Source organism: Mus caroli, chromosome 11, assembly GCF_900094665.2.
Source record: "Mus caroli chromosome 11, CAROLI_EIJ_v1.1, whole genome shotgun sequence".
NCBI lineage: Eukaryota > Metazoa > Chordata > Mammalia > Rodentia > Muridae > Mus > Mus caroli.
The window spans coordinates 28,985,683-28,998,681 of record NC_034580.1 but is presented as its reverse complement, the minus strand read 5'-3'; the positions used below and the strand labels follow the sequence as shown (position 1 = coordinate 28,998,681).

General features: G+C 40.8%; 1 protein-coding gene and 1 pseudogene across 2 annotated transcripts in view; both read left to right on the top strand.

Annotated features, from left to right (window-relative positions):
- Window positions 1–12,999, top strand: part of Ranbp17 (RAN binding protein 17) — a 308,796-nt gene that overhangs the window by 112,451 nt on the left and 183,346 nt on the right. The gene's annotated exons all lie outside the window — the stretch shown is intronic.
- Window positions 2,418–3,308, top strand: LOC110304429 (annotated as a pseudogene).

Below are 12,999 nucleotides of genomic sequence, written 5' to 3'. Positions count from 1 at the left end.
GGGATCCATCCCATAATCAGCTTCCAAACGCTGACACCATTGCATACACTAGCAAGATTTTGCTAAAAGGACCCAGATATGGCTGTCTCTTGTGAGACTATGCCAGGGCCTGGCAAACATAGAAGTGGATGCTCACAGTCAGCTATTGGATGGATCACAGAGCCCCCAATGGAGGAGCTAGGTGAAGTACTCAAGGAGCTGAAGGGATCTGCAATCCTATAGGTGGAACAACAATATGAACTAACCAATACCGCACCCCCCCACCCCACCCCGGAGCTCGTGTCTCTAGCTGCATATGAATCAGAAGATGGCCTAGTTGGCCATCAGTGGAAAGAGAAGCCCATTGGTCGTGCAAACTTTATATGCCTCAGTACAGGGGAACGCCAGGGCCAAGAAGTGGGAGTGGGTGGGTATGGGAGTGGGTGGGGGAGTGTGTGTGGGACTTTTGGGATAGCATTGGAAATGTAAATGAAATAAATACCCAATAAAAAATATGAAGAAAAAAAAAAACCAAAGTTTTAAGCATACTAAAAAAAAAGTAGCTAATAGCTCTGTTCAAACTTGGAGAGTCCTGTTTTATTTATTTGGGGTGCTGAAAATGGAAATAAGTGGTATACAAAATTTGGAGAATCTAATTGAATGTCTTTTTCAGTTGTAAATATGTTTTGAGAAATGGTGTATGTGTGTATATGTGTGTTTGTTATATGCCCGCATGTAATGCCAGAAGTCAGTGTCCTTTCCCAGCTGTCTAGATTTCCCCCTGGACATGTCCGCTAGATTTTTTTAGGAGAAAATAAGATGAAAGGTGCTATGCTTCTTCTTTTTATTCTTCTTCTTTTTTTTCCTTGCTGACTTTGCTTTTTTTTTAATTTGATATTTTATTTATTTATATTTCAAATGTTATCCCCCTTTCCCGATTTCCACCCCACCCCAGCAAGGCTCTATTCCATCCCTCTCCTGCTTCCTTGGGTTTGTGTCCCCACCCACTCCCACCTCCCTGTCCTCGCATTCCCCTACACTCGGGCATCGAGCCTTCACGGGACTAAGGGCCTCTTCTCCCATTGATGTCCAACAAGGCCATCCTCTGCTACATATACGGCTGGGGCCATGGGTCTCTCCATGTGTACTCCTTGGTTGGTGGTTTAGACCCTAGGAGCTCTGGTTGGTTGATATTGTTATCCTTCCTATGGGGTTACAAACCCCTTCATCAGCTTTAGTCCTTTCTCTAACTCTTCCATTGAGGACCCCGTAATCAGTTCAGTGGTTGGCTGTGAGGATCTGCCTCTGTATATGTCAGGCTCTGGCAGACCCTCTCAAGAGACAGCTATACCAGGCTCCTGTCAGCATGCACTTCTTGGCATCCACAATAGTATCTGCATTTGGTGACTGTATATGGGATGGATCCCCAGGTGGTGCAGTCTCCAGATGGTCTTTCCTTCAGTCTCTGCTCCACACTTTGTCTCCATATTTTCTCCCGTGAATATTTTGTTACCCCTCCTAAGAAGGACTAAAGCACTCACACTTTGGTCTTCTTTCTTCTTGAACTTCATGTGGTCAGTGAATTGTATCTTGGGTATTCTGAGCTTTTTGGCTAATGTCCACTTATCAGTGAGTACATACCTGTGGGAAGCCACATGTGCCGTTGCAGGGTGGCACTGGCTTCTGTTGGCCACCACGCATACATAGGCAGTAAAGTATTTTTGCCAAGATGAGGTTTTGAGAATTAACCAAAATTAACCAATCAGATGAGAAAGAAGTTAACCAATCAGATGAGAGAGAAATTAACCAATCAGATGTAGGCATGCANATGAGGTGGTAAGCATCAACCAAGCACACCCAATCCGGGTGTGAGACACGCCTCTCCTAGGCCTATATAAAGCAGTACCAGTTCTGGGCTCGGGGTCTATTCGCCTCTACAATCAAACTCTCCCAATAAACGTGTGCAGAAGAATCCTGTTGCAGCATCGTTCTTGCTGGTTGAGTCGGACTCGCGCAAGACATACCATGTGTGTTTTTTTGTGATTGGGTTACCTCACTCAGGCTAATATTTTCTAGTTTCATCCATTTGCCTAAGAATTTCATGAATTCACTGTTTTTAATATGAGTAGTACTCTCAGATCAAGAATTGACAAATGGGACCTCATAAAATTGCAAAGCTTTTGTAAGGCAAAGGACACTGTCAATAAGACAAAACAGCAACCAACAGATTGGGAAAAGATCTTTACTAATCCTACATCTGATAGAGGTCTAATATCCAATATATCCAAAGAACTCCAGAAATTAGGCTCCAGACAATCAAATAACCCTATTAAAAAATGGAGTGCAGGGAGAACTGAGCGGAGCTGGTTGAGCCTTCAAAGTCCTAAAACGCACGGTGGTGGATTCAGGGTTTATTGATTGAATTCCACTGACGCAGGATCCTCTGCAGAAAGAGAGAGCACAAGAGATGGAGATGGACAAACGGATTTATTTAGAGCTGCGGAACAGGACACCCTCTGATGTGAAAGAGCTGGTCCTGGATAACTGTAAGTCAATTGAAGGCAAAATTGAAGGCCTCACGGATGAGTTTGAAGAACTGGAATTCCTAAGTACAATCAACGTAGGCCTCACCTCCATTTCCAACTTACCAAAGTTAAACAAACTCAAGAAGCATGAATTAAGCGAAAACAGAATCTCAGGGGACCTGGAAGTGTTGGCAGAGAAATGTCCGAATCTTAAGCATCTAAATTTAAGTGGCAACAAAATAAAAGATCTCAGCACAATAGAGCTGCTGAAGAAGTTAGAGGATCTCAAGAGCCTAGATCTGTTTAACTGTGAGGTGACCAACCTGAATGCCTACCGAGAAAACGTGTTCAAGCTCCTGCCCCAGGTCATGCACCTTGATGGCCATGACAGGGACAACCAGGAGGCCCCTGACTCCAATGTTGAGGGCTACGTGGAGGATGACGATGAGGAAGATGAGGACGAAGAGGAGTATGGTGAATATGCCCAGCTAGTGGAAGAGGAAGAGGATGAGGAGGAAGAAGGGGAGGAAGAGGACGTGAATGGAGAGGAGGAGGAGGAGGAAGGTTACAGTGATGGGGAAGTGGATGACGAGGAAGATGAAGAAGAAGCTGGTGAAGAAGAAGGGAGTCAAAAGTGAAAACGAGAGCTGGACGATGAGGGCGAAGAGGATGACTAAGAGGGATTAACGCGTTTGGGGAAATTCCTATTGTGATTTGACTGTTTTTACCCATATCCCCTCCCCTCCTATTCCTGCCCCCTGAAACTTATTTTTTTCTGATTGTAGCATTGCTGTGGGAAGGAGAGGGGAAAAGTGTACTGGGGGTTGGTGGGGGGTGGGGTGGGGGAATAAAATACTATTTTTACTGCAAATGGAGTACAGAGCTAAACAAAGAATCCTCAACTGAGGAAACTTGAATGGTGGAGAAGTACCTAAAGAAATGTTCAACATCCTTAGTCATTAGGGAAATGCAAATCAAAATGACCCTAAGATTCCATCTCATACCAGTCAGAATAGCAAAGATTAAAAACTCGGTGACAGCAGATGCTGGTGAGGATGTGGAGAAAGAGGAACATTCCTCCATTGTTGTTAGGATTGCAAGCTGGTACAACCACTCTGTAAATCTGTCTGGCGGTTCCTCAGAAAATTGGACATAGTATTACCTGACGACCAAGCTATACCACTCCTGGGCACATACCTAAAAGATGTTCCAACATATAACAAGGACACATGCTCCACTATGTTCATAGCTATGCTTATTCTTACCATGTTCTGTCTGTTAGACATCAGTCAGTCTAGCCCATCCTCAGCCAGGTTAGAGTCTAGTTCTAGCAGATTAAATGATTATCAAGTCTCTGAACCCCTAAAGACCACTGAATTTCATATACTGAGATCCGCATAGAGGACCGTGTAGTGATGGTAGCCAGTGCTTTGTACAAGTGTTCTAGAACCCAGAGGAAATGCAGATTCATTCTTGATCTTTCTCAGTTTCCTATTCCTCAACCCTACAGTGTAGAGTTTTCTCCTCAGTGCTCATATCCCAGCATCATGTGGCTAGCCAGCACTAGAATTTCAAGGGTGAAATTTAGAAAACTGTCCAAAAGAAGCTTTCTGTCTAAAGAGCAAGACTTTGTCATTTGCATGTAGTAGAGCCTTTGTTAGTCACAGGAGTTGATGACCTCATTGATGGTAGGAAGAGGTGTGGCACTGCCTCCTGGTCTTCCATGATACCTATGATAACTTGCAGTCAAAGTACTGGTCAGAGTTCCGAAGTTCCTGATAGAAACTATTTTATCTGATTATTAAAACTCTTCTGAACTCAGGGCTTAGGGAATCAGAGCGATGACAAAACTCGCACTAGTGGAGAAGTCTTCAATTTTAAATAGAGGTGGTGAGGTGGTGGTGCATTCATAGTCCTTGAAGAATTCTTTCAACAGTGTTGTATGTTTGGAAATTCTAATAATGAAATGCTGGGGGAATAAAATCTTCATCCNCCCCCCCCCCCCCGAGACAGGGTTTCTCTGTATAGCCCTGGCTATCCTGGAGTTCACTTTGTAGATCAGGCTGGCCTCGAACTCAGAAGTCCACCTGCCTCTGCCTCCTGAGTGCTGGGTGACAGCAGATGCTGGTGAGGATGTGGAGAAAGAGGAACAGTCCTCCATTGTTGTTAGGATTGCAAGCTGGTACAACCACTCTGGAAATCTGTCTGGCGGTTCCTCAGAAAATTGGACATAGTATTACCTGAGGACCAAGCTATACCACTCCTGGGCATATACCTAAAGGATGTTCTAACTATAACAAGGACACATGCTCCACGTGTGCGCCACCATGCCCGGCTAAAATCATCCTTTTAAAACTACTTTTAGCTGCTCTTCTAAACGATGAACCTCCTGGTCAAGAGTTGGTACTTTTTTTTTTTTTTTCTGGGCTGAACCACTTGTATAAATTGTGAATTGTGATCTCAAACAGGGATTGTTAACTGAATGTGGGATCCCAGACAGTCTGAAGAACGTAAAAGGTTTCTGAACCTTCAACAAACAAAAATTAATTCCAGTCAAATGAATATTGAATCTGAGGTGTCTGGCTGTGTGTGCCCAGATTGACTCCAGTTGAGCTTGTCTGTGAGCACTTACACACCCTGTGAGCACACACCCTGTGAGCACACACTCCGTGAGCACACACTCCGTGAGCACATACTGCACTGCGTTAGCACCGTGCAGCACCCCCCTCAGGTCAGATGCTGCTGGACGTCATCAGTTCCAGCCTTTCTACTGTATGCCCTTTTTGTTCCTGTTTTTTCTCTTACAGAAAGATAACAGTTTACTAGCATCAGGTTAGTATATCTCTGGTTCTAGCTGGTTCTGCCTGTCTAATGTTTCCAGTGGTGGGAAAACAATGGCTCCAGCTCTGGTGTCCTCTCGTCTATGACTAGGGTGTGAGTCGCAGCATGAGAAACAGACTGCCTGTTAAGTAACAGCTCCAAGTACTCTTTGCCTTGTAGCTGACACTGCACTTGATGCTTCCATTCCCATCTTAACCCATACAAAAACCTGAAGATGCACAAAATGATAGTTGAGAAAACAATGCTGTTGCTTTCTAGTGCTGTCTTAGCCCAGGAAGGTACACTGCGGAGAGTGAGAATATAGATGACTCTGTCTCGCCTGTACTTTTTGTATGCAATTTTGTGTATAGTTAGTGGGCTGCATATGTTCACTAACATATTGTCTTCTTAGTCAGGGTTTCTATTCCTGCACAAACATCATGACTAAGAAGCAAGTTAGGGAGGAAAGGGTTTATTCAGCTTACACTTCCATACTGCTGTTCATCACCAAAGGAAGTCAGGACTGGAACTCAAGCAGGTCAGAAAGCAGGAGCTGATGCAGAGGCCATGGAGGGATGTTCTTTACTGGCTTGCCTCCCCTGGCTTGCTCAGCATGCTCTCTTATAGAACCAAAACTACCAGCCCAGAGATGGCATCACCCACAAGGGGCCTTTCCCTCATTCACTAATTGAGAAAATGCCTTACAGTTGGAGCTCATGGAGGCATTTCCTCAACTGAAGCTCCTTTCTCTGTGATAATGCCAGCTGTGTCAAGTTGACACAAAATTAGCCAGTACAATTGACCCCTTGTCAACTTGACACACAAATACATCACTAGTAAGCCTCTTATTCATCCCCAAGATCTTAAACAACTTTAAAAGTCCCACAGTCTTTACATATTCTTAAAATTTCAATCTCTTTAAAATATAAATCTCTTTTAAAATCCAAAGTCTTTCTACAATTAAAAGTTTCTTAACTGTGGGCTCCACTAAACTAGTTTCTTCCTTCAAGAGGAAAAATATCAGGGCACAGTCACAATCAAAAGCAAAAATCAATCTCCAACCATCCAATGTCTGGGATCCAACTCACGATCTTCTGGCCTCCTCCAAGGGCTTGGGTCACTTCTCCAGCCATGCCCTTTGTAGCACACACATCGTCCTCTAGGCTCCAGATGCCTGTACTCCACTGCTGTTGCTGCTCTTGGTGGTCATCTCATGGTACTGGCATCTCCAAAACACTGCATGACCCCTCCAGTCCTGATCAGTCAATTGCAACTGAGGCTGAACCTTCACCACTGGCCTTCCATGGCCTCTCACAGTGCCGAGCCTCAGCTGCTCTGGGTGACCCCTTCATGCCTTCAAAACCAGTACCACCTGGGTGACCCTTACACATTACCAAGTCCCTCTGCAGCAGTAGTACAACCTTGGCTATCTTTGGAACACAGCCTCTTTGTGCTTTCAGAAAACACTTCCCAGAAGATGTCACCTCAATGATGCTGGTCTCTTCTTAATCACCGATAATTTCTTAGCTCCAGCTAACCAGCATCAATAGTCCCAATAGTGCAAAGTTTTTACTTTAGTAGTTCTGGTATTTTGTTAATCACAGCTGATTCTTCAGCCCCAGCTAACCAGAACTACAGAATCTTCACAATCAAAACAGCAATGGCCCTGAAAAGAGTCTTTAATTTTCCCTCTGAAATTTCACAAGCCAGGCCTCCATCTTCTGTATTGTTCTCAACATTATCTTCCAAGCTCCTTCACAACATCTGAAGGAGCTCTTAACAATGAATGGATCTTCAAGCCCAAAGTTCCAAAGTCCTTCCACAGTCCTCCCCAAAACATGGATCAGGTTGTAACAGGAATACCCCACTATGCTGGTACCAATTTGTCTTAGTCAGGGTTTCTATTCCTGCACAAACATCGTGACCAAGAAGCAAGTTGGAGAGGAAAGGGTTTATTTGGCTTACACTTCCATACTGCTGTTTATCACCAAAGGAAGTCAGGACTGGAACTCAAGCAGGTCAGAAAGCAGGAGCTGGTGCAGAGGCCATGGAGGGATGTTCTTTACTGGCTTGCCTCCCCTGGCTTGCTCAGCATGCTCTCTTATAGAACCAAAACTACCAGCCCAGAGATGGCATCACCCACAAGGGGCCTTTCCCCCTTGATCACTAATTGAGAAAATGCCTTACAGTTGGAGCTCATGGAGGCATTTCCTCAACTGAAGCTCCTTTCTCTGTGATAATGCCAGCTGTGTCAAGTTGACACAAAATTAGCCAGTACACATATAATGTGTGTGATGCTGTAAGAAATAACTTAATTTGAGAGCTTGATGACCTGACCAGTCCTGCTTCTTCCACTGATGGCCTTGAACCCTGTTGATCAAGTTTTGTCATGTTCCTCTTTTTCTTGGATTAGTGAAGTAATTAGTACCTAAAGATGTTTCCTGTAGAAAGCCATGGTAGAAACTCATAGTGTGTTATAAAATAGTATTTTCTAGTTTTGCTTTTATAGTGTTTCACATTTTTCCCAAACTAAAACTATTACTAAACTAAATGGAAAAATCTCAAAAAAATCAAGAAGCCAAGCAGGTGAAGTGGTTCATACCTGTAGTCCTAATGCCCAGAGCCTTAGGCAGGGGACCTCAGGGTAAAAAATATACAACTTAAGGCCAACCTGTGCTACATAGTGGGAACAACAGCAAAATCTAAGCTGCCCCACTGCCTTCACTGTCAGACTCCTGATAGAATGATCTAGTATGTTGTTATTTGTTGATGTACTCTCCTTCCCATTGGAATTCTTGTTAGCAATGTCATTGTAGGTAAATACATTTGTTTTCAGTCTTAATGAAATATTTGTGGTAAGAGACATAATAACTTAATATTGATGAGTTGTTTGGATCAGAGAAGTCTCCTTTGCTAATATTTTGAAGGTGATTGGAAACATGAAGAATGAGTTTACTACAGTAACACATACTGTAAGTCAAAACCTGTAAAACAACAGGTTCACTATTTTCCAAAAATCAGTTAATAGGGCAGTACTGGTATGGACTCCATTAATCCCAGCACTCTGGAAGCAAATGCAGGCAAATTTCAGAGTTTGAGGCCATCCTGATCGACATAGTGAGCTCCAGGACAGGCAAGAGTACATACAAAAACAACAAAACAAAACACTGTCTCAAAAAACCCAAACAGCAACCCTCAATCCCCAGTATCACTTAATAATTATATACTCAAGAAGGAAGTAGTACACTTTTTTGTCAGCTGAACCAAATTACAGTTTCCTGCCAAAGCTTGTGCTTTGTACAGAGGCCATATATATTACAGTTGCTGGCATACTTTTATAGTTTCCTTCAAAAGATATCTTAATCTGTCTCAAAATTAACAAGAATATTTTTTAATGGGCATAGAAGTGGAGGAATCCAAAAAGAAGTGAGCAAAAAAGTATAGATGTTAGATGTTCTGTACGGGGCAGGTTTCACTGTGCAAAGATTGACCTTCAGCATATGACCGGACTTTCATGGAGATGTCCTTTTAATTACTTTGTTACTAACTCTTTTAAGGATTTATTATCTTTATTTGTTCACATGTATGTAGGTATATGTGGAGGTCAGAGATCCCCTGCAAGTGGAATTACAGGCAGTTGTGAGCCAACAGCTGTGAGTGTGGATTACCAATGTGTGTTTTTAACCACTAAGCCATTTCTCCAGCCCCTGCTAGTAATTCTTCGCAGGTAAATGTGTAAACTGAAACATCCTTTGCAAACTATAAGTTGGCTTGTTTTTTTAACCTAAACTATTTGATTATGAAAGTCCATGAATATATACAATATAAGATTGTGCTTTTAAAGTGACTAAGAACCTGTGGTACTGCTCCTTAAATGATACCTGCTGGAAACAAGTACCTCTCCTGGGAATGTAGCTATGTGCCTGCATCTAGTCATGGGTTCCTTTGGCTTAGGTACAGCCTTTCCTTGGTGCTCTGGGTTATCCCTTTAGCATCCTAAACCCTGGGGACTCCACTGCGGGAACTGTGACATCTGTTTGTGCTATTAGATGACACAGCTTCAATATTATTGTTACATGACTACATCAACCTACATAAACTGTTGTTCAACTGGAGTGTGGTTGTCAGCCTGCTTGTAATCACCACTGACAGTTAGCTATTTGATATGATAGCAGATTCTTCTGGTTTATTCATGTGTGAAATAAGGGAGAATTTGGCTGTGTGAAATTATAAGTCTCAGTCATTCTGAATGGTAAATATTCATTAAACATTAGTGAAGTCTCAGTTTTATTCTTTTGAGACATTATCTTGAAATTTGGTCTACAGCTATGAGGGATTAAAGCTTATTGATGAGGAAAACTAATAAATAAAAGCCTGTTAGAAACAATCCTTTAACAAATTGTTAATAAATAATTTTGGACTCTTAAGACCCAAAATTATAAAATGGAAATTGAATATAGAAAGGATCTATGTAAATAATACTACAAAATCCATGCTTGGGATTTATGTTTTGGGTAAGCAAAACATGTGTGCACCTGCAGCCGAGAGAGGGCTAGAAACCAAGTGTGTTGTACCACTCCAACCTGATGTCTGCTCTGCACACGTGGAAGGTTTTTTTCTTCCTCAAGCTGACTGTAAGCATTGATGCGTATGATATTTTCATTTTAATGTATTCTGTGAAATGTGTATTTTAGGAAAAAAAAAAAAAACCAGGCCTGTGAATTCTTAGGCTTCAACAGGATTCGCAAATTTAGTTGGCGTGTGATTAAACATTAAGGTTAAAATGACAAACACATGACAATTGTTTATAAGCAAAATAATTTCCTCTCTATCTATTTTTAGAATGAAGTTTTCAGATAACTTTATGGTACCCTAAATGTTCCTTTAGCATTAACTTTCATATTGAAATTTTATTTTACTTTATCAGCAACTCTTTAATTCATTGTCTTATTTTTCCTATTTTGATAATACTATATTTTCTAACCATCAGAGAATTTTGTATTTATTTGATATCTCACTATAATACTTGAATTGGTTTTGTTTTACTCACAAAGGTAAAAGAATTCCAAATTTACTCATAATAAAAGTATTAGAGAAACTGTCAATAAATTTACTGTTCTAATTGAATCATATGATATCTAAATTGTTGATAATACGATCTGCTCGTTAAACAATAGTGTCTGGAGAGAATGATGGATTAATTGACTGATGGCTAAAGTTTCCCTCAAATATAATGGTTTACCCAGTTTGATTTGATTTGTGTAAAATAACTTTCTCTAATAAACAATTTGCTCAGAGGCAATAGAAGAAATGAATGGTTATCAAACCAAACTTAATTAGTCTATCCTAGATTGATATTACTTGGGGAGTCTTCATTTTAATTGTGGAGTGCTGGATACAAAGAGTTTGGTTCATTATTTTTTCCTGTATAAACACTATTGTGTAACTACCTATGGAATAATAACATGTGAATTCATTTTAATAAATGCTTGTAAAGTGGATTAGCTAATTATGCCAAGCTAAAAATGATTCCTTTAATTATTTTGGATATTTAACTGGTACTCAATTTTATTATTGTTAGTCTGTAAATGTGATTTGTATTAGCTCTGCCAAGCTAATTATAATGTATAACGTAGCAATTTGAACAGTTTTGTAATGCGCACAGTGCTGTCCTCTCCTGTGCAGAGAAAACATTTCTACATTACATGAAGATAAAGGTTTGACATGATTTCAGACCAAAGGGATGGCAAATATCTATCAAGAGAAGAGAAACCCCTGTCAGTAGCTAGCTTAATCCTTTTATAATTATATGTATGGAAAGAAGAAACAACTGCCATTCAAGAGAAGCTAAAACCATTGATTCATTAATGTATCTTAAGATGTGGTACATCATAGACCCTGTCCTAATACCTTACAGTCTAGCAAAGTGTGTGAGCTTCATTCCTTTCTGTGATGAGCAGACTTCCTTCCTCATCCTCAAGTAGAAAGGTTCTTAATAATGACATGGCGGGTATGGCAAACGGTGACCGACACCCCCACCCCCCCACACCCCCACTGCTTTTACTTAGGAGACTAACAATAATTTTGAGTCTGAAATAAATGAAAACAAAGGCTTTAGTAATAAATAAACAGCATCCAAATTTAGTCCTGGAAGAAAGCAAATAACCTTGATGAGAATATCAGCGTAAATCTATTTTATTTTCTAAATTAGCACATAGTAAAGTTAACATTTTCTCTTTGGAGTTACCTGTTTCTAGCTATTGTCATCAAGACCTTGCCCTGCTTTTGTATTTCTCTCCATAGCAACCACTGATAGTCCCACTGCTGTCCCTGGACCTTTTCTAGGATGTCAGTGATGTAAGTGTGATCCTCCATGATCTGACCTGTCTTCCCTCTTCAGATTCAATTTAGCAGTGTTAGTATCAGTTCTTAGTTAATATGAATGTTCTGTCCTATAAAGGCATTAGTGTGTCTGACAGTGAGGATTATATTAGAACTTGATTTTTCCTGTAATTTACTGCACACTGTTGCACTTTCCCTGTGTGCCAGGCTAGCATTAGGTCTCTTGCCTTCTCCTCCTGCCATGCTGGAATCACAGACAGATGCCACGCTCTAACAGTTGTACTGTTAGCAACTGAATTGTAGTTGGATACACACCATACTTTGTTTAAATGCCTGCCTGCCACACAGCAATTTTGCTGCTAGTTAGAACAGTAGCCATGCTTGTGGATGCCTGTTCTGCATGTACTATCTGGCCTGTATAGTCCTGGAAATGAATTTCATAGGGGAAGATACACACACAGAGTGTGTGGAGGACAGAGTCACCTTACACATAAATTGCATAAAGCAGTTTTTACTTCCTTTGATTACCTTGCCTTCAGTATCCTTTTTATCTTGGTAAATCTAGGTATTGGCTTTTTAAATTTTAATTTACATTACTTTAAGTAGTATGATGCTTGCACTAATACTGCTAGGTCACTTCTCTAATGTGATCTGTGTTTCAACACCATCTTATTTTTATAAATCCTAGACCCTCATTAGTTTGTTTTGTAGAAGTTAGATCTGAGTCTTTCTCCTAGTCCCATGCTCCTAGAAATAAGACTCAGACTCAGAATATAGTTACAAATACCTTGGCCATATTTTAGGCTTATCAGATATTAACTAAAATAACCCATTTATTTAATCTACATTATGCCATGTGACTGTGTTCAGGTGCCATGCTCCTGTCTGGTCACATCTCCTCCTTGAATCTCCCACCTGGCGCTCTCCCAGATTCTTTTGCCTCCTCTTGTACCACCTCTTGTTTCCTGCCTAAGCCATAGGCCATCAGGCATAAAATATTCTCTCTATATTATTTGTTGGAATTAGTTTGAGATTGAAATTTTTCGTTTTGTTTTCTTTTTTTTCCCCTATGCAATAGAGTTGTTAAAAGTCTCATAGTTTTAATAATATTGAGTTTTTTTATACTTAGCTCTTTGCATGTATGTACTGGACAAGTATCAGCTCAAATCTCTGACCTGTTTCTAATTAGGTAATTTCTTTTACTGCTATTATCATTTTATATGCAAATTGTTTCTTTCATGGACAGTTTACAAATGCTTTCTTTTCAGATATTGCTTGTCTTTGGAGCTTCACAGTGGCAAAATCATTAACTGTTGTTAATTTACATGCAGTT